Source organism: Chiloscyllium plagiosum, unplaced genomic scaffold (genome assembly GCF_037043375.1).
Source record: "Chiloscyllium plagiosum isolate Xiang-an unplaced genomic scaffold, Cpla_swu_hap1 HiC_scaffold_34, whole genome shotgun sequence".
Taxonomy (NCBI): domain Eukaryota; kingdom Metazoa; phylum Chordata; class Chondrichthyes; order Orectolobiformes; family Hemiscylliidae; genus Chiloscyllium; species Chiloscyllium plagiosum.
Window position 1 is genome coordinate 50124253 of NW_028270172.1, and position 19514 is coordinate 50143766.

The 19514-nt window shown below is 40.4% G+C and overlaps 1 pseudogene; it reads left to right on the top strand.

The window, feature by feature from the left end:
* LOC148141163 (uncharacterized) overlaps positions 1-16107 on the top strand; it is a 96699-nt pseudogene extending 80592 nt beyond the window's left edge.
* The last annotated feature ends 3407 nt before the right edge of the window (positions 16108-19514 follow it).

Here is a 19514-nt window from a genome sequence, read left to right on the forward strand (position 1 = left end):
AGGATTCATAACCATCAACAAAGGAATAATTTGATTAGGGATAGTCAACACGGTTTTGTGAAGGGTAGGTCATGCCTTACAAACCTTATTGAATTCTGTGAGAAGGTGACCAAACAGCTATATGAGGGTAAAGTGGTTGATGTGATGTATATGGATTTCAGTAAGGTGTTTGATAAGTTTCCCCATGGGAGGCTATTGCAAAAATATGTAGCCATGAGATTGAGGGTGATTTAATGGTTTGGATTAGAAATTGGCTAGCTGAAAGAAGTCAGAGGATGATGGTTGATGGGAGTACAGTTACTAGTGGTATACTGCAAGGATCTGTTTTGGGGCCACTGCTGTTTGCCATTTTATAAACGACCTGGATGAGGGCATAAAAGGATGGGTTAGTAAATTTGCGGATGACACAAAGGTCAGTAGCGTTGTGGATAGTCAGAAGGACGTTGTAGGGACATAGATAAGCTGCAGAGCTGGGCTGAGAGGTGGCACATGGAGTTTAATGTGGAAAATTGTGAGGTGATTCATTTTGGAAGGAGTAACAGGAATGCAGAGTGCTGGGCTAATGATGAGAGTCTTGGTAGTGTAGACAAACAGAGATATCTCAGTGTCCATGTACATCGATCCCTGAAAGTTGATACCCAGGTTGATCGGGTTGTTAAGAAGGAATATGGTGTGTTAGCTTTTATTAGTGGAGGGATTGAGTTTCGGAACCATGAGGTCATGCTGCAGCTGAACAAACCTCTGCTGCGGCTGCACTTGGAGTATTGCGTACAGTTCTGGTCACTGCATTATAGGAAGGGATTAGAGTGGTGCTGGAAAAGCATTATAGGAAGGATGTGGACGCTTTGGAAAGGGTTCAGAGGAGATTTACTAGGATGTTGCCTGGTATGGAGGGAAGGTCTAATGAGGAAAGGCTGAGGGACTTGATACTGTTTTCTTTAGATAGAAGAAGGTTGAGAGATGATTTAATTGAGACATACAAGATAATCAGAGGGTTAGATAGGGTGGACAGTGAGAGCCTTTTTCCTTGGATGGTAATGGCTAGCACGAAGTGACATATGCTTTAAATTAAGAGTGATAGATACAGGATACAGGACATATGTCAGAGGTAGTTTCTTTATTCAGAGTAGTAGGGACTTGGAATGCCCTGCCTGCAACAGTAATAGACTCGCCAACTTTAAGGGCATTTAAATGGTCATTAGATAAACATATGGATGAAAATGGAACAGTGGAGGATAGATAGGCTTCAGATTGGTTCCATAGGTTGGCGCAACATCGAGGGCCGAAGGGCCTGTACTGCACTGTAATGTTCTAAGTTCTATGTTCTATATGGTGAGAGATCTCACTAAGTCTTGTAGTGAGAGACCTTCCATGAAACACAATGAAGCTGAGACTTGACTGAAAAAAAAGGTTCAGCCAGTAGAATCAGTTTGGTTAGAGAGAGAAAGCTACAAAGGAAAGAAATCATTAGCAGTCACTGGTTTCCAGGCTCCTGACAATTGTATGACTGTACGACTGTGTGAAGAGTACAAATAAAGAAATAATGAAAGCATGTAAGAAAATAATTACAATAATTTTGTAAGGTTTTAAATTTCATACAGGTGAAATGAATCAAAATGACAAAAAGTAGCCTAAAAGTTGTTATTAGAGTGCATTCAGGACAAAGTCTTTTTGAAATCTTCGAGAAAACAGGCAATGCTGATAATGTCTCTTGAAACATGATTTAATATAAAATATAGAACATAACAGCACAGTACAGGCCCTTCGGCCCTCGAATTTGCGCCGCTCTGTCATACTAATCTGAAGCCCATCCATCCTACGCTATTCCATCTACGTCCATATGCTTGTCCAATGACGACTTAAATGTACTTAAAGTTGGCGAATCTACTACCGCTTCAGGCAAAGCATTCCATACCCTTACTACTCTCTGAGTAAAGAAACTACCTCTGACATCTGTCCTATATCTATCACCCTCTAATGAACTAGAATTAATCAAATGATCCTCTACATAAGAGCAATCTTAAATAATAGAAGCCCTCGTTTAGTTTGAGAGTGAGATCTTTTTTGTTTGAAACTAGTGACTTAAAATAAATAAACACCATTATAATGTTTTGAAGACAGAATTGGCTATAGTAGAAAGAAAAATATGTGAAAGAATAAGATGGTAGAGAAGGAAAAAGACGTTTAAGAAGATATATCATCATTCTCAACAAAGATATTCCATTGAGAAAGTAAGCAGAATACAGTATATGTAGCTAAGAAAATTCAAAATGGTATGAAATGACAAAGAAAAGCTGTACAAAGCTGCAAAGATCCATTGCAGCACAGTGACTGGAGAAAGTTTAGAAACCATAATAATGTAGAGAGATAAATTGGGGTACGAGAGAAAGCAAACAAGAAATATAAACAGACAGTAAGTTTCTGCACATACATATAGAATTGAACAGTTAAAGTAAGTGTTGGTTTTCTGGATAAAGAGACTGGACAATCAATAATGGGAAATAAGAATCTCACAGAGATGGTGAGCAAATATTTAGTGCCTGTCTTCACAGTAAAAGACACTGAAAGCATCCCTAGAAGAAAGCCAAGATGCAAAAGAGATAGAGGAACTTAAAATGATCATCACTGGAGAAAAACATGAGACAATCTGATGAGATTAAAAGCTGACAAGTCTTCTGGTCCTGACCATCTTCATCCCAGAATCTTAAAAGCATTGGCTAAAGACATAGTCAATGCATTTATTGTAATCTTCCAAAATTCCTTAGATTCTGAAAAGATCACAGAGGATTGGAAAACTGCAAATGTACAATCACTATTCATTAAGGGGAGATACAGAAAGCAAGCAATTACAGGCTGCTTAGCCTAACATCAGCCATTTGGAAAATTCTGGAATTCATTATTAAATTGCAGGTTACTTAGCAAACTGTGATACAATCAGGTAGCATCAACAATGTTCCTGAAAGGGAAATCATGTTTAACAAATGTGTTTGAGTTCTTTGAGGATTGAAGAAGCAGTGTGGATAGAGGGAAACCAATAGATATGGTATGCTTCAATTTCCAAAATGCATTAGAAAAGGTGTAACTTGATGAAACTTGATGAAACTGAGTGAAATGAGGTGGAGCAAACCTATTGGAAAACTGAGTCTATGTTGACTGGTTCCTGTAAGCACTGCAATTCTGGATGTAGGTTTGCTCTGCCAACTATCCAAACCAAACTTTGGGTCCGCTATGTGGATGACACCTTTGTCATCACTAAACAAAACAAATTAGAGGAGACCTTCAAGACCATCAATAATATCCTTGCTAGCATAAAATTCACTAAAGAGGAGGAAAACAACAACAAACTGCCATTCCTAGATGTCACAGTAGAGTGAACAGCCAATGGGGAACGTCAAGCCAGTGTCTACAGGTAAACAACACATACAAACCAAATACTGAACTACAGAAGCAATCATCCCAACATCCACAAATGAAGCTGCATCAGAACATTATTCCAAAGAGCCACCACACACTGCAGTACAGAGGAACTACGCAGAGCAGAGGAAAATCACCTATTCCGTGTATTCAAAAAGAATCAGTACCCAATGAACACAATCTGCAGATTTCTCAGCAACAAACCCAAACAAGCAGACACAACGCGTCCAGAAACCCTAGCCACTCTCCCCTACATCAAAGACATCTTGGAAACGACTGCCAGACTACTCAGAACCCTTGGCATCATGGTAGCCCACAAACCCAGCAACACACTAAAACAGCAGCTAATGAACTTGAAAGACCATATACAGACAACAAGCAAAAGTAATGTCATTTACAAAATACCGTGCAAGGACTGTAACAAACACTACAGGTAGAAAACTAGGCACCAGGATACATGAACATCAACTAGCCACAAAACGACATGATCCTCTTTCATTAGTATCCTTACATACAGATGAGGAAGGACCCTGTCTAGGACAAGACAAACAGAGAAATGCATGAGAATTCCTAGAAGCATGACATTCCAATTGGAACTTATCAACAAACACATCGAGTTAGACCTCATCTACCACCGCCTGAGAAAAAGAACAGGAAATGACATCACCACAGGAAATTACATCACCAACCCAAAGAAACCCAAACATATAAATAGAAAGCAGGAATTATCAACAGTGCTTTACCCGGAGGCCCATTGAATATGTCACCTAGTAGGGTGACGAAACATTTGGAAATGAACCTTCCAGCTCAGCGAGCAAACCTACATCCAGAACCTCAACCTGAGCTACAAATCTTCTCAAAACTGCAATTCTATGGAGAACTTGCTGAGAAGTATAACTTTGGGGTCTTCAATCATGTTAAAAACCCAAGGGTGTTAGCTTTCCTGTCATTTTGTTTATTAGTTGCCTTCTAGATATTGATTAGTCCATGGTGCTTTTACTGTGTTTTGTTTTAAAGAAAAATGCTTAAAACTTGAAATTTTGTGGCTCGGGTTTCTGGACGCATTGTGCCTGCTTGTTTGGGTTTGTTGCTGAGAAATCTGCAGATTGTGTTCATTGGGTACTGATTTTTTTGAATACACGGAATAGGTGATTTTCCTCTGCTCTGCGTAGTTCCTCTGTACTGCAGTGTGTGGTGGCTCTTTGGAATAATGTTCTGATGCAGCTTCATTTGTGGATGTTGGGATGATTGCTTCTGTAGTTCAGTATTTGGTTCGTATGTGTTGTTTTCCTGTAGACACTGTTCCTTGAAGTTGGTCCTTGTGAATTAAATTATCTTTTTAAAAGTTTTCAGCATCGAGATCAAAGTATATGCCTCTTCACCATCACGTATCTGGATGAAATTGCACGCACTTGGTTCCACTCTTACATCTTAGGAATCTTACACAGATTAAACACTAAAATATTAGAAGCATTAAAATCAAACTGCTATGGAATCATAAAGCTATTTGTATTTCATTTTGAAATCTAATTACACGAAGATGTCCTCCATTATACCTACAATGCAAAAGAGGCCTTTTGACCGTCGAAACAAGGAATTAAGAGGATTAGAAAGGGTCATAAGATATGTTTAGCAAACAGGGTTAAGGAAAATCCCAAAGCCTTTTAGTCATATATAAAGAGGAAGAGGGTAACTAGAGAAAGGGTTGGCCCACTCAAGGACAAAGGAGGAAAGTTATGTGTGGAGTCAGAGAAAATGTGTAAGGTTCTTAATGAGTACTCATTGAGGAGAGGGACATGACAGATGTTGAGGTAAGGGAATAGATGTTTGATTACTCTAGAGCAAGTCTGCACAAAGTGGAAGAAAGTGTTGAGTATTCTAAAAGGCATTAAGGTAGACAAGTCACCAGGTCTGGATGGGATCTATCCCAGGTTACTGAGGGAAGTGAGAGAGGAAATAGCTGGGGCCATGACAGATATCTTTTCCTTGAACATTGGGTGAGGTCCCAGAGGACTGGAGAATTACCAATGTTGTCCCCTTGTTTAAGAAGGATATCAGGGATACTTCAGATAATTATAGACTGGTGAGCCTGACATCAGTGTAGGCAAGGTGCTGGAAAAGTTACTGAGGGATAGGATCTATTTCCATTTGGTAGAAATTGGGTTTATCAGTGATCAGCAACATAGTTTTATGCAGGGAAGGTCATGTCTTACCAACTTAACAGGAAATGACAACGTTGATTGATGAGGGAAGGGCTGTAGATGTCATATACATGGACTTCAGTAAGTCTTTTGATAAGGTTCCCCATGGTAGGCTGATGGAGAAAGTGAAGCTGCATGGGGTCCAAGGTTTACTAGCTAAATGGTTAAAGAACCGTCTGGGCAACAGGAGACAGAGAGTAGTAGTAAAAGGGAGTTTCTCAAAATGGAGACCTTGTGACCAGTGGTGTCCCATACGGATCCGTGCTGGGACCCCTGTTGTTTGTGATATACATAAATGATCTGGAGGAAGGTATAGGTGGTCTGATCAGCAAGTTTACAAATGACACTAAGATTGGTGGAGTAGCAGATAGTGAAGGGGTCTGTCAGAGAATGCAGCAGAATATAGATAGATTGGAGAGTTGGACAGAGAAATGGCAGACGGGAGTTCACTCTGGGCAAATGCGAGGTGATGAATTTTGGAAGATGCGATTTCAGAGCAAAACTTTACATTAATGGAAAAGTACTGAGGAAAATTGATGTACAGAGAAATCTGGGTATTCAGATCCAGTGTTCCCTCATCGTGGCAATGCAGGTCAGTCGAGTGGTCAAGAAGGCATACAGCTTGCTTTCCTTCATGAATGAGGTATTGAGTACAAGAGTTGGCAGGTTATGTTACAGTTGTGTAAGATTTTGGTTCGGCCATATTTGGAATACTGCATACAGTTCTGGTCGCCACATTGCCAAAAGGAAGTGGATGCTTTGGAGAGGGTGCAGAGGAGGTTCATCAGGATGTTGCCTGGTATGGAGGGCACTAACTATGAGGAGAGGTTGAGTAGATTAGGATTATTTTCATTAGAAAGACAGAGGTTGAGGGGGTACCTGACTGAGGCCTACAAAATCATGAGATGTATAAACAGGGTGGATATCAAGAAGCTTTTCCCCAGAGTGGGGGACTCAATTACTAGGGGTCATGAGTTCATAGTGAGAAGGGAAAAATTTTAGGGAGACATGTGTGGAAGGTTCTTTACACAGAGGGTGGTGGGTGTCTGGAACGCGTTGCCAGTAGAGGTGGTAGAGACGGGCACGATAGCATCATTTAAGATATACGTAGACAGATACATGAATGGGCAGGGAGCAGAGGGATATAGATCCTTAGAAAATAGATGACAAGTTTAGGTAGAGGGTCTGGATTGGCACAGGCTTGGTGGGCTGAAGGGCCTGTTCCTGTGCTGTAATTTTCTTTGTTGTTTTTTTCTTTGAGACTCCACTGACCCTCTGAACAGCATCTGGCCCAGAAGGGTCTCCAAAAGAATCAATCCTTAGTTCTTAGCTAATTCTAATCTTTGTGCTTTCATCTAAAAGTGATACATCAGTTTCCACATATGGGCTGATAATATTCTGCTCTATGTCAGCACCAACTCTTTGGAGCTCTCCACTGTCTGTAAATTATCCTACTGCTTTTTTGATGTCCACTACTAATGAGCAGAAACTTTCATCGGAACGTTGGGAGCAGGAGTAGGCAATTCAGTCCACTTTGCCATTTGATATGATCATGGCTGATCTCATCTCAGACACAATTCCACTTTCCTGCCTCTTCTCCATAACCCTTCAATCTATTACTCATCAAAAACCTGTCTATCTCCTCAAATTTACTCAATGACTCAGCATCCACCACAATCTGGGTTCGTGAATTCCATACATTCATGACCCTTTTGAGAGAAATAATTTCTCCCCATCTCTGTTTTAAATCTGCTCCACTTTTTCCTAAAACTGTGTCCTCTTATTCTACATTGCCCCATTTGAGGAAACCAACTAAAACTTTGGAAGATCAAGACCTTCATCTTTGGTTCCTGCCACAAGTTCCGTTACCTAATTATTATCACCATCCTGCTCCCCTCTCTTTGAGATTCAGCACAGCTGTCACATTTGACCTTACGATGAGCTTCTGACCAAATATTCACAGCATCACTTAGCTCTTCTTTCCACCTCTACAATATCACCTGTTTTCATCTTTGCCTCTGCTCAACTGCTGATGAAATTCTAATCAAATGGTGTCATTTAAATATAAGTTATTTATGCTCAAGCTTGCTTTATGTAATAATTTGGCTGATGTTATTATCTCAATAGTACCCGTTTGAAGCTGTAGTTAAAATATGAATTAACCTCTCATATATTACAGTTGATCTTCCTCTGCACCTTCATTGTATCTGTAACAGTATAGAGTGCACTCTGTTTTATTACCCTGACGTGCTTATGTAAGATATGATTTATCTGGTTTGCAGTATGCTGCTGCATGTGACAATAATAAATCAAATCAAATCAAATCAAAATCAAACGTTGCTGTTGAAGGAGTTGCTTTTTCCCAACAATTTCACTAAACACATAGACTGGAAGCATTATCAGGATTGATCTTTGAGCTCAAACTTTGCATATATTCTAAATATAAGATGCCTAAAACCTGAAATAGGATAGACATGATTTTTTTTGTCTGGGTTTCAACAATAACTCACAGTGGCCAAATGTATCTGTGCATTGCTGAAACTTGAAATTGCCCAAGATGATGTGTGTATCAGTCTCTACCCAAATTAATCCAGATGGCTATAACACAGAGTACATTACTAAGAACCTTGCACAGACAAAATCATTACAAAACTAAAAATATTAAAACTGCTATTGAATAACTAATATAAGATTATTCATATTTTGTTTTGAAACCTTATTACTCAAAATACCTTCCTTCATTTACAATATTTGCCGAGCCATCAATGATGCCTCTGGACTGTGTGCGCACATGTCTCTGAAATGTGCCATGTGGGCACAACAGGCTACACACAAGCAGTGGCCCTTTTAAGCTGCATACATGCTCAGCCATATGACAATCTGAAAGGCACTTATAGACACTGGTGGAACAAGCAGTTCACATTGAAAAGTTATATTAGGTGGAAAATTGCTTCCAATCCTTCGTTCATTTCTGTATTCAATTTTTTTCTTTTATGATTTTGTTATTTGCTTAAAAATATAATTAATTGTAAACTTATCCTTATTGTTTTTAAATGATCTTTTACTTCATAAACCATCAGTTCTAATTAAGTCTTAGAATTAATGAGATCATTGTTATTCTTATAGAAACAATAAATCAAGAAAATATTTGGCAAAGTCCAATCTCGGAGCAGGAAGCAGCAACCAGGCAGGGAGTATCTTAGGCTGAAAATTTCAAAGCATCTTGAAAGAATGAATTGGGTGTATACACATCTTTGTTAATGACAAACTTCTGATTGATCAAAAGGTACCAGTGTCCCCTTGTGAAAGAAACATAAGTAATACACACTAAATAAAAAGTCCCCCCCCAAAAAAATACCTTAAATGAACCTTAGAGATTCAGATTAAAGTGACATTCCCTGGTTTGATAAAACACTCCAGTGCCCCAGAGCATAATAGTTGCAGCAGGCCTGAAGTGTGGGGCAGTGCAACGCATGTACATTCTCCAGAAACACTTGAAACATTGGAAAAATGGCAGGCAGTCAGGGCTCCTAGATCACCTGCCAGAATCTGTCGATGGTCACCTTAATCAGTCCATGAACTATCCCATTGGGAGGTCTGCCTATCTACCTGCTCCACTCTCTCCTTGGTGAGCAGATATCAGGAGCAATTCTGTCTGAAGCTCCCTCAGGAAGAGGGCTGCAACATTCTTCATAGATGTAATACATGGAATATTCCATGCTACAGAAAATACAGGTGCCCTCAGAGTCCATGAATATCCTGAGTCCAGGATAAATAATAACTGTATAGTCAGAGTTGTTTTTCAAGATAGTTATCTAGTTGTAAAAATATTTCTGAGATGTCTTCCACAATGAAGATTTGCATAGAAGGCTGAATCTTATGATTTTTGGCTACATATGATTTTCGCCACATCTCACAATGTGTTTCTCTCTGCAACACCTAGGGAATTATTTCACCGCATGTTACCGAACTTGCCTCATTGACTACTTACCCCAACATTAATGTGGTCCTCTTGTCTGCTTGTACCTGCCTTACCTGGAACAACTTGCGACTGCCAAGGTAGCCTGAATGGACCACCATCAGTAGGGTTGTTGAATATTTTTAAGGCTGAGTTACACAAACTCCCTTGTCAGTCAAGAATCTAAGGGTATATAGGGCGAGACAGAAAATAGAGTTGAGACCACAATCTGAGTAGTCATGGTCTTATCAAATGGTGTTGCAGGCTTAAAGGGCTGATTGCCCTACTCTTACTCCTAATTTGTGAATTTTGATGTTGTGACGCTGAGGATCCTGAGAGAGATTTCACAGCCTGGCACCGATGAAATTTAATCTGGAGGTCAGCTCAGGTGGGCGTGCTTGACACACTTAAGCCACCTCAACTGCAGTTGGAAAGGAGCACCACTTTAAGATTCTCCATGCTATGGCAACAATTTAAATGCTATGCATGTTGTGCTAGCTTTTCCCTTGACAACCAGACCATTTCTCCCCATCCAGTAAGTCTCCAACTCTGGTCATCTTGGCAGTCCATTTCCTCTTCACTAGCCACACCAACCAAACTGATGAGGGGGGTGAGTTGGGAGTGGATATCTTGAGAGCAACTCCTGAATGGTAACTACCACTCTGACAGAGGGACAGACTCTACTGGAGATGACTATATTCCAGACTCTGACTCTCCAGTGCAATGTTGAAGATAATCTACACTGTCTTTAATTGAGATACTAAACCAAAGATCAATTTATCAGTTTTGGTGGAAATTAAAGATTTTATGGCATTATTTAAACATATCCAGTCAGTATCCAATGTTTCTCTGTCTGTCAACAGCAACAAAAGGACAGATTCATTAGTTGCTCATCCCAATGCCATTTGTAGAATATTGCCCCTTCAGAATAACTGTCAATTTTGTCTATCAGTCAATCCATATCAGAAGCAATTAACTGTGCGAGGAACATTGGGATATTTTGATCTGATATTGCAATGTAAATGCATTATTTAATTGTCTATAAACATGATAAGGGAATTGTGAATGACACCAATGTAACCACATATACAAATTAGAGTTTGACTGGCTTGTTGAACTTGTGAATGTTTTTTTTAAGTCGAGGTTGACAGTCAAGTTGAGCAGACAGGATGGAGTCTGCAGAGGCAGTGGGTCAGATTTTAATGATTAAAACAAAGCATGATTGGAAACCTGCCAGCAACTTTTAAAACAGATAAAACTCCTATTGGTGCATTAAATTCTTTTGTCTGTTCAGTAAAAATGTAAAGAAACACATCACTTCCAAATATTTTAATTGTGCATTTTCAAATTGTAATTCACGCAGATATCTGCTGGACAGGATGAGCAAGTTACTTTGCAAATCATATGCAGCACTCACATGTAAAAGGTAACATAGTGTTCAGCTGGACTGCTTTCACAATTTAATAGAAATATAATCCAGTTAAATGTCAGGGGACTAAACACTTGGCCTTCAGCTTTGTCCTGTCATGTTGTTACATTAAAACATCTCCGTGCCAGTTTCCTGATTTATTGATTATTTTTCCAGAATTTCTAATTAACAATCCTACAAACAACAAGGAATGTGATTTGATAAAATCGAATCATGAAATTTGAAATGAAATAAGAAAATTCTGAAAATTTATAGCTAGTCACTAGAACTTCAACAGGACTTGCATTTATATAGCTCCTTTCACAATCTGTCAGTGCTTTAAATTGAATTGAGTTCTTCTTTCCAGTCAGTTAATTTTGTAATGTCAGAAACAAAGCAGCTGACATACACACACCAATCTTCCATATTGAAATAAATAATCAGGTGGTTAAATTGGAAAATGCTGACAACTGGCTTAGGAATTGCGATGCATGATTAACCCCTGACTGGCATTACAACATATTTAGAAAACTGCCTGTGTGCTTCCTGCACATTTTCACAATTTCTGCTTGCAGCCAGTGTTCCCACATTGTCATTACCTGTTCACATCAGCAGGGACTTCAGTATCGTTTATTGTTAAAAAAAGGAATTGGATTATCATTGGCAAGTTGTTGTCTTTTATAATTGTCTTTCCTTAATTGTCCTTGAGAAGATGCAGTGAGCCACGTCCTTGAACAGCTACAGTCAATATGGTGCATGTACCTCACTTCTATGGAGGTGAGATAAAGGATTTTCTCTCAGCAGATATGAAAGAAAGCAATATTCTAAGTCAGGATAAGGCTTGGCTTGTAGGAGAACTAGCAGGCACTGTTGTTCCAATATTTGTATTGCCCTCGCCCTTCTAGGTGATCAAGGTTGCATTTTGGAAAGTACTAACGAAGGAGCCTTGGCACATTCCTTTATTGTATCTTGTAGATGGTACAATTCTGTCACTGTGCTGCACTGGTGGAGGGAATGTTGGGAGTTGTGGTGCCAATCAAGCAAGTATTTGAATCTAACCTCCAGCTTTTAGAGGGGATAGAGGGCTGCTGGTGCTCAAGAAGAATCAGTTAGGTCTGACCACAGGAGAGAGACGTAATAAAAATTTTGGATATTGCACTGGAGATTTGATGGAAGATACAAAAGAAAAAGAAATTTTACAAAGAGAGCCAATAGTGAAGATATGTGCTCACAAGGGATAATATTTCTGATCAATACCACAGGTGCAGCTCCCTCAAAATCTTTTTGCAGTGAGGGAGAATTTTCATTACCTCATGCAGGTTTTCAGGGTCAGTGAATGCATCTTTAATTGCTGTATCCAACTAACTGTACAACTAAGAATCACTTAGATCAGTTGGCTGAATGGCTGTTTTGTCATGTAGGGATAGTGACCTTTACGTTAAACTACACTAATGATCTCTCTCCAATGAGAGAGCAGTCCAGTGAGAATATAACAAACTTATCATTAGCAGCAGCCCAGAGTTAAACTGCTCCTTGGGCTCTTGTGTTGCAGTGGTAATGTCCCTATTCCTGAACGAGGAGGCCTGGGTTCGGGTCCCACGTGCTCCAGAGGTGTTGGAGAATATCTCTGAATAGGTCGATTAGAAAATATCTTAAACTGCTCCTATCTTTAGGCTAACAAGTATCATATGACTGTGGCATTGGATGAAGTATAATTCCTGTTTTGCGTGAACCCACTCTTAAACTATTCTCCGACATGTTATATAAGCTTATCATTATCATTCCTTAATGTCGTGAAAATGTTGATGTTACTTCTTGTTTTGCAATAATAATAAAACATAGTTGTAGTAGGATGGGGTTGGGGGCAAATGGGTGGGGACGGGGGGGGGTGGGACCTGACAGAGGTGGAGTCTCACACATGGTGTGTTGCTGCCTCGTCTCCTGAATGGGGAGCAGATTTCACAGAAAACTCCGAGCTCCAGCGGAAATCAATTAACCGAATAATCAATTATTTGCATGCAATAGTGCCCGCCCATCTCATTTGGATAATCAAGGTTCTTCTGTATATTGTAAGCGTTTCTATAGGTTTTAAAATAAGAAAGGAATAACTAAAGTGAGCATTGGTCCTCTAAAAGGAGTGAAAAGTGTATTCATAATGGAAAAAAAGGAAATGGCAGATATGGAATCATACAGCACACAAACAGACCCTTCTAACTAATTCGTCTATGCCAACTAAGTTTCCTAAACTGATGTAGTCCCATTTGCTTGCCTTTGGCCCATCTCTCTCTAAACCTTTCCTATCCATGTACCCGACTAAATGTCTTTGAAACGTTGTAATTGCACTTGCCTCTACGACTTCCTTTGACAGATCATTCCATATATGAACCACTCTCTGCGTGGAAAAGTTACCCCTTAGGTCCCTTTTAAATCTTTCTCTTCCTACCTTAAAGCTATGCCCTCTAGTTTTGGACTCCCCTACCCTGGGGATTATACTTTGGCTACTCACCTTATCTAGCCTCTCATGATCTAGCCTCTTACCTCTCAACCTCCTACGCTCCAGGGAAAAAAGTCCCAGCCTATTCAGCCCCTCTTTATAACTCAAACCTTCCAGTCTAGGTAACATCCTTTAAATCTTTTTTATACAGTTTAATAACTTCCTTCCTATAGCAGGGCGATCAGAATTGTATGTAGTACTCCAAATGTGGCCTTTCTAATGTTTTGTTCAGCCATAACATGAAGCCTCAACTCCTGTACTCAATGCTTTGACTGATGAAGGCAAGCATGCCAAATACCTTCTTCACCCTGGTAGTAGGGTTAAAATCAACGAGGTAAAAACAATGACTGCAGATGCTGGAAACTAGATTCTGGATCAGTGGTGCTGGAAGAGCACAGCAATTCAGGCAGCATCCGAAAAGCTTCGAAATCGACGTTTCGGGCAAAAGCCCTTCATCAGGAATAAAGGCAGAGAGCCTGAAGCGTGGAGAGATAAGCTAGAGGAGGGTGGGGGTGGGGATAGAGTAGCATAGAGTACAATAGGTCAGTGGGGGAGGAGATGAAGGTGATAGGTCAGGGAGGAGAGGGTGGAGTGGATAGGTGGAAAAGGAGCTGGGCAGGTCGGACAAGTCCGGACAAGTCAAGGGGATCATGTTGCTGGAGGTTAGAAACTAGGATGTGGTGGGGGAAGGTGAAATGAGGAAGCTGTTGAAATCCACATCTCACCCTGTCTATCTGTGACACCACTTTCAAGGAACTATTATCTGCACCCCTAGGTCTCTCAGTTCAACTCTATCATTAACGGTGTAAATGCTGCCCTGGTTTGTCTTACCAAAATGCAACACTTTGCAGTTATCTACCTAAATCTTTATCCAACTATCTATCTAACATAGTTTATCCATCTATTATCTAAGATAACCATCTTCACTGTTGACTGTACCACCAATTTTAGTATCAACTTCAAATTTACTAATCATGCCTCCTATATTCTCATCCAAATTATTTATATAAATGATGAACAACAGTGGACCCAGTACAGATCCTTGCAGCGCAGTGCTGGTCATAGGCTTCCACTATGAAAAACATGTCTGTACCACCACCTCTGTCGCTTATCATCAAGCCAATTTTCTATCCGATTGATAAATTGTTCACATATTTTGTAACTGTTGTCATTGTCAATTATACAAATAACATCCAAATATAATTGTGAATCAGTGGGTGAAAAAGAGAAAGATACTTACATCAAACAAGTGGTACTGTGAAAATTATTAGAACCAAAAGCTGATCATTCCCTACATCTTGATCAAATTTGTTCTAGGATTGTAAATTGTAGATGCGTTGATTTTAATATTCTAACCTTCCCTAGATTCTGGAAAGGTCCCATCAGAATGAAAAAAATCAAAAGCGATTCCTCTATTCAAGGAAGGTTGTGATTTGACATCACCATGACAATAACATCTTATCATGGGTTTCTTTTGAGGGGATCAAGCAAAGGAGTTTTGCAAGTGGAAAGAGAGAACAGATTTGAGAATTGCATAGTCATCCAGAGCATTGCATGGCAATAGAGGTCAGACAGTATGACAGTTTCACATAATAAGGTGATTCAATACCAGTTAAAAGGTGACGTCAATGTGTGGCTTTAGGGTGCAAGGAGATAAGTAACTTAGGAATCTCTTGACAAGCCACTAACTCTGAACTTTGTTTTGTAGGTTATGATGACCTTTAGTCCCAAAGAGAGAGGGCTGAGATTGAGAAGATGTCTCCGAGTTGAAGGAAGGTTTTGATACCCCTGTGAGGACAGGGCCCATGGAGTTAGTAGGGAGGCTTGATTATCAAGGAGCAGAGTGAAAAGAATAGAATACCTACTGTGTGGAAACAGGCCATTCAGCCCATCGAGTCTACACCGATCCTCCAAAGAGCATTCCACCCCCTACCCTATCCCAGTAGCCCTACATTTCACATGGTGAATCTGCCTAGCCTGGTTACAACCCTAGGCATATGGGACAATCCATTGAACCCACATAACTTTGGACTGTAGGAGGTAACCGGAACACCTGGAGGAAACTCGAGCAGTATAGGGAGAATGTGCAAGCTCCACACAGACAATCATAGAGTCATAGAGATGTACAGCACGTAAATAAACCCTTCAGTCAAACTTGTCCATGCGACCAGATATCCTAAATTAATCTAGTCCCATTTGCCAGCATTTGGCCCATATTCCTCTAAACCCTTCCTATTCATATATCCATTCAGATGCTGTAATTGTATTAGCCTCCACCACTTCCTCTGGCAGCTCAATCCTTACATTCACCACCCTCTGTGTGAAAGAATTGCCCCTTAGGTCCTTTTTAAATCTTTCCCCGCTCACCTTAAACCTATGTCCTCTAGTTCTGGACTCCCCCACCCCAGGGAAAAGACCCTATCAATACCCCTTATCATTTTATAAAGTCCCCTAAAGGTGGAACCGAAGCCAAATGTTTCTGACCTGCTGTTGAGTCATGGAACACAAGAGATACCTATGAAACTGGTGTACCGATTAACCGTGCTTATCTTGTGTTTTTTTTTCTGCAGATTTTCAAACATATCACTCCATTGAAGAAAGCAACAAAACAACCTCTGAGGATCATAACTAACATTAGCCAGAGGATGGACCATCATTTACCTTTCTATTATCCTCTATCAGTACAGTTACACTCACACAGGGTTTGGAGAGCTTGTGTGTAGAATAGGAAGCACATGCTGATGAACACTTGATAGAAACATACCAAAAGCTGAGGGAAACTGGTCAGCTAAGGTCCATGGTACTGGCAATCAGGCCTATTGAAAGCCCAGTAGATTTCAAGTCTCGGGTTCCAGCCATAATAAGATTGCTGGAGATGCAGCGACATGTAGGGGATAATCTGGTGGAGGTGCCCAAAGTTAGGCAGAAGAGATATGGAGACTTCAATCCTGCCTTGGCTCTGGTCTTCTTCCATGAAGTGGATATCAACTGCCACAAAGAATCAGGTCTATCAAAAAAAATTTAGATTCACTCAGTCCTGTATTGTGTCACTTTGGCTAGGGGCTCAGTAGACTTATTGCCATATGAGAGGGGAATAAGGTACTTGGATCTTCATCCAGATACCCCTTCTTGAAGGGCTGCAAGGAGGTGCTTTGTGCACAGACAGGAAGGAGTAGTGCCAACCAGTCCTCGGGGCATCACCTCAATTAGCATGAGTGGCAACTCTTCATCCTTAATGGCCTGGCAGTAAACCTGGTACTTCCTATAGGTGAGGTTAAGGAGAGCACTTTTGTACCAGTGCAGGAGATCCCTAGTCAGGCCAGAGTCCTCAAAACCTTGGTTCATCAGAGGACAGGTGCATGCAATGGGTCATTGCACTAATCACCTCTTCGACTGTGGATGTTGGGATTATAGCAAAGAATGATAGTGCAAGAAAAATGTTAAGAAATCTTGAGGACACAATGGGTGTTGATTCCATGTAAAATTATGCACAAAGTTCACTACATTTGTTCCATTTAATAACTGTGTGCATCATGTGCAGTTTTGGGATGTTTTGTATTCAGAGAGCTTATTGCATTGTCATGATTTACGATTGGCAATCATTAGTGAATCAAGCTTCCTGCATGTCATCTCACTTGTGAAAGTAATACATTGTGATGTATTTGCAGTCTGTCTTTACTGAATGGTAATATGTTGGCAGCATTTTTATTCTCAAGACAATGTAACAAAGTGGATGATACAGCCTTTGGTGGGCCACCAGGTGGCTCAGTGGTTGGCACTGCTGCCTCACAGTGTCAGGGACCCGGGTTTGATTCCAGCCTCGGGTGACTTCTGTACATTCTCCCTGGGTCTGTGTGGGTTTCCTCTGGGTGCTCCAGTTTCCACCCACAGTCAAAAAGATGTGCAGGTTTGGTGAATTGGCTATACTAAATTGCCCATTGTGTTCAGGAGTGTGTAGGTTAGATGCATTAGGCAGGGGAAATGTCGAGTAATGGATAGGGGAATGGGTCTAAGTGGGATATTCTTCGGAGAGCCAGTGTGGACTTGTTTGGCCTAATGGCCTGTTTTTGCACTGTAGGGTTTCTATGATACTTGCTAGTGTAAGAAATGATAATCTGCTCATGCATTCTCAGACCTGTCACTGTGGGCAAAGAGCAGAAAATTTGCCCATAGCAATTTCAGTGACTTATGTGCAAATGCAATGCTTGTACTCTGGAGGGTTCTCTTTTTTTCCATCTCTATTATAAAGCTCCGCTCACCTTGACCAATTTTGAGGTGGGGATGTGGAGTTAGCTCCAGGTGGAGGATGGCAAAGGTGGATGTAAATTCAGAATAGGCAACATTTTCAGTCATGATCAAAATGAATGGTGGAGCTGGCTCAGGGGGTCGAATGGCTTACTGCTGCTCCGATCTGTTTCAATGCTGGTCAGGTAAATGTCTTATCCCTATTCAAACTAATTACAGATGAGGTTGTCTCCCTTGAGTATAGCTGACAGGGATGTCACTCATTAAATTTGAAACTCCTTTGTCAGGTCCAGCAGAACTTTCTGTATATGTGCATCTGTTATCCGGGAAGATGCCATAAGTCATTTAGCTAAAGGGAACATGGGCTGCCATGAGTGGTCTGGACAAGCTTCTAAATATATATATGGAGATTTAGAAAAAAAAAAGATAGCCCCTTTGAAAGTGACAGCTCACACTTTTAATCATAAGTAGAACCACAGAGACAAAGACAGAAAGAGACATTTTCACACAAGGACATTAATTGAAGTCACTGGAAACTCAGGATGAGGTCTAGATGTTTTGACTGCTTGGATTGGGAGCGGCAGTCAACAGTATGCGCTTCAGAAGGTTTTCAGATTTCTTGTAACATGCTAGTGTTTCATAATATGGTTTCGGAAGAAAGAGTTTGGACTGGGAGGAGAGTAATGAGGGGAGCATTGCCTCAGGTAAAGAGCAGCAACAGCAGGAGAGAAAACATACAAACTAGGAGCAAGAGTGGGCAACTCAACCCTTCAAGCCTGCTCCATCATTCAATAAGATCATGGAAGATCTGATTTTAAATTCAACTCTACATTTCTGAATATTCCTGATAATCTTTCAACGCCACCATAATCAAGAATCTAACTACTGTTGTTGGAGATGCATTTAAAAGTTGTGCATCCGCTATCTTTTGAGGAAGGAAATTCAAAGAACTCTCAAATCTCTCTTAATCAGGCAGCTCTTTATTCTTGTTTGTGAGTCCTAGCCCTACATTCTCCAACAAGAAAAAACATCCTTTCCTCATCCATCTGGCCAAGTAACTTCAGGTACATATGTGTTTCAGGTAATTCACCTCTGATTCTTCTAAACTCCAGAGGACATAGGCTTAGCCTGTCTAGACTTTCTCACAAGGCAATCTACTCATTCCAGACATTAGGTGAGCAAATCTTCTCTGAATTGCTTGCAGTGCATTAACATCCTTCTGCAACTATAGTGACAACTACAGTAGCCAGTACTCCTGAAGCAGTTTCTCCAACGTCGTGGATAACTGAAGCATAATCTCCCTACTTTGGCATTCAATTTCCTTCACAGTAAAAATAACATCCTGTTGGTTTTCCTAATTATTTCCTGTTCCTGCATTTAGACTGTCTGCAATTCATGCAGGAGGACACCCAGATCTCTCTGCAACTCAGAGATCTGGAATCTTTCACCATATAGATAACCTGATTCTGCCTGCCAAAGTCATCCAAATCATTAATGTAAATTGTGATGACTTCAAGAGATATTGAAACTTTGACCCTTGTGACAAACCATTCATGACATACTGCCAACCTGAAAAAAACTCACTTATTCCTACTCTGAATTTTGAAAAAATTAGACAGGAGCTTAAAGGGGATGATTGGAGCAGTTTGTTTGCAGGCAAAGGGACCTCTGGCAAGTAGAAGACCTTTAAAAATGAGATAGCTAGAGTTCAAGGTCTATATTTGCTTTTGAGGGTGAAGGGTATGGTTGGCAGGATTAGGGAATCCTGGATGACAAGAGATATTGAAACTTTGA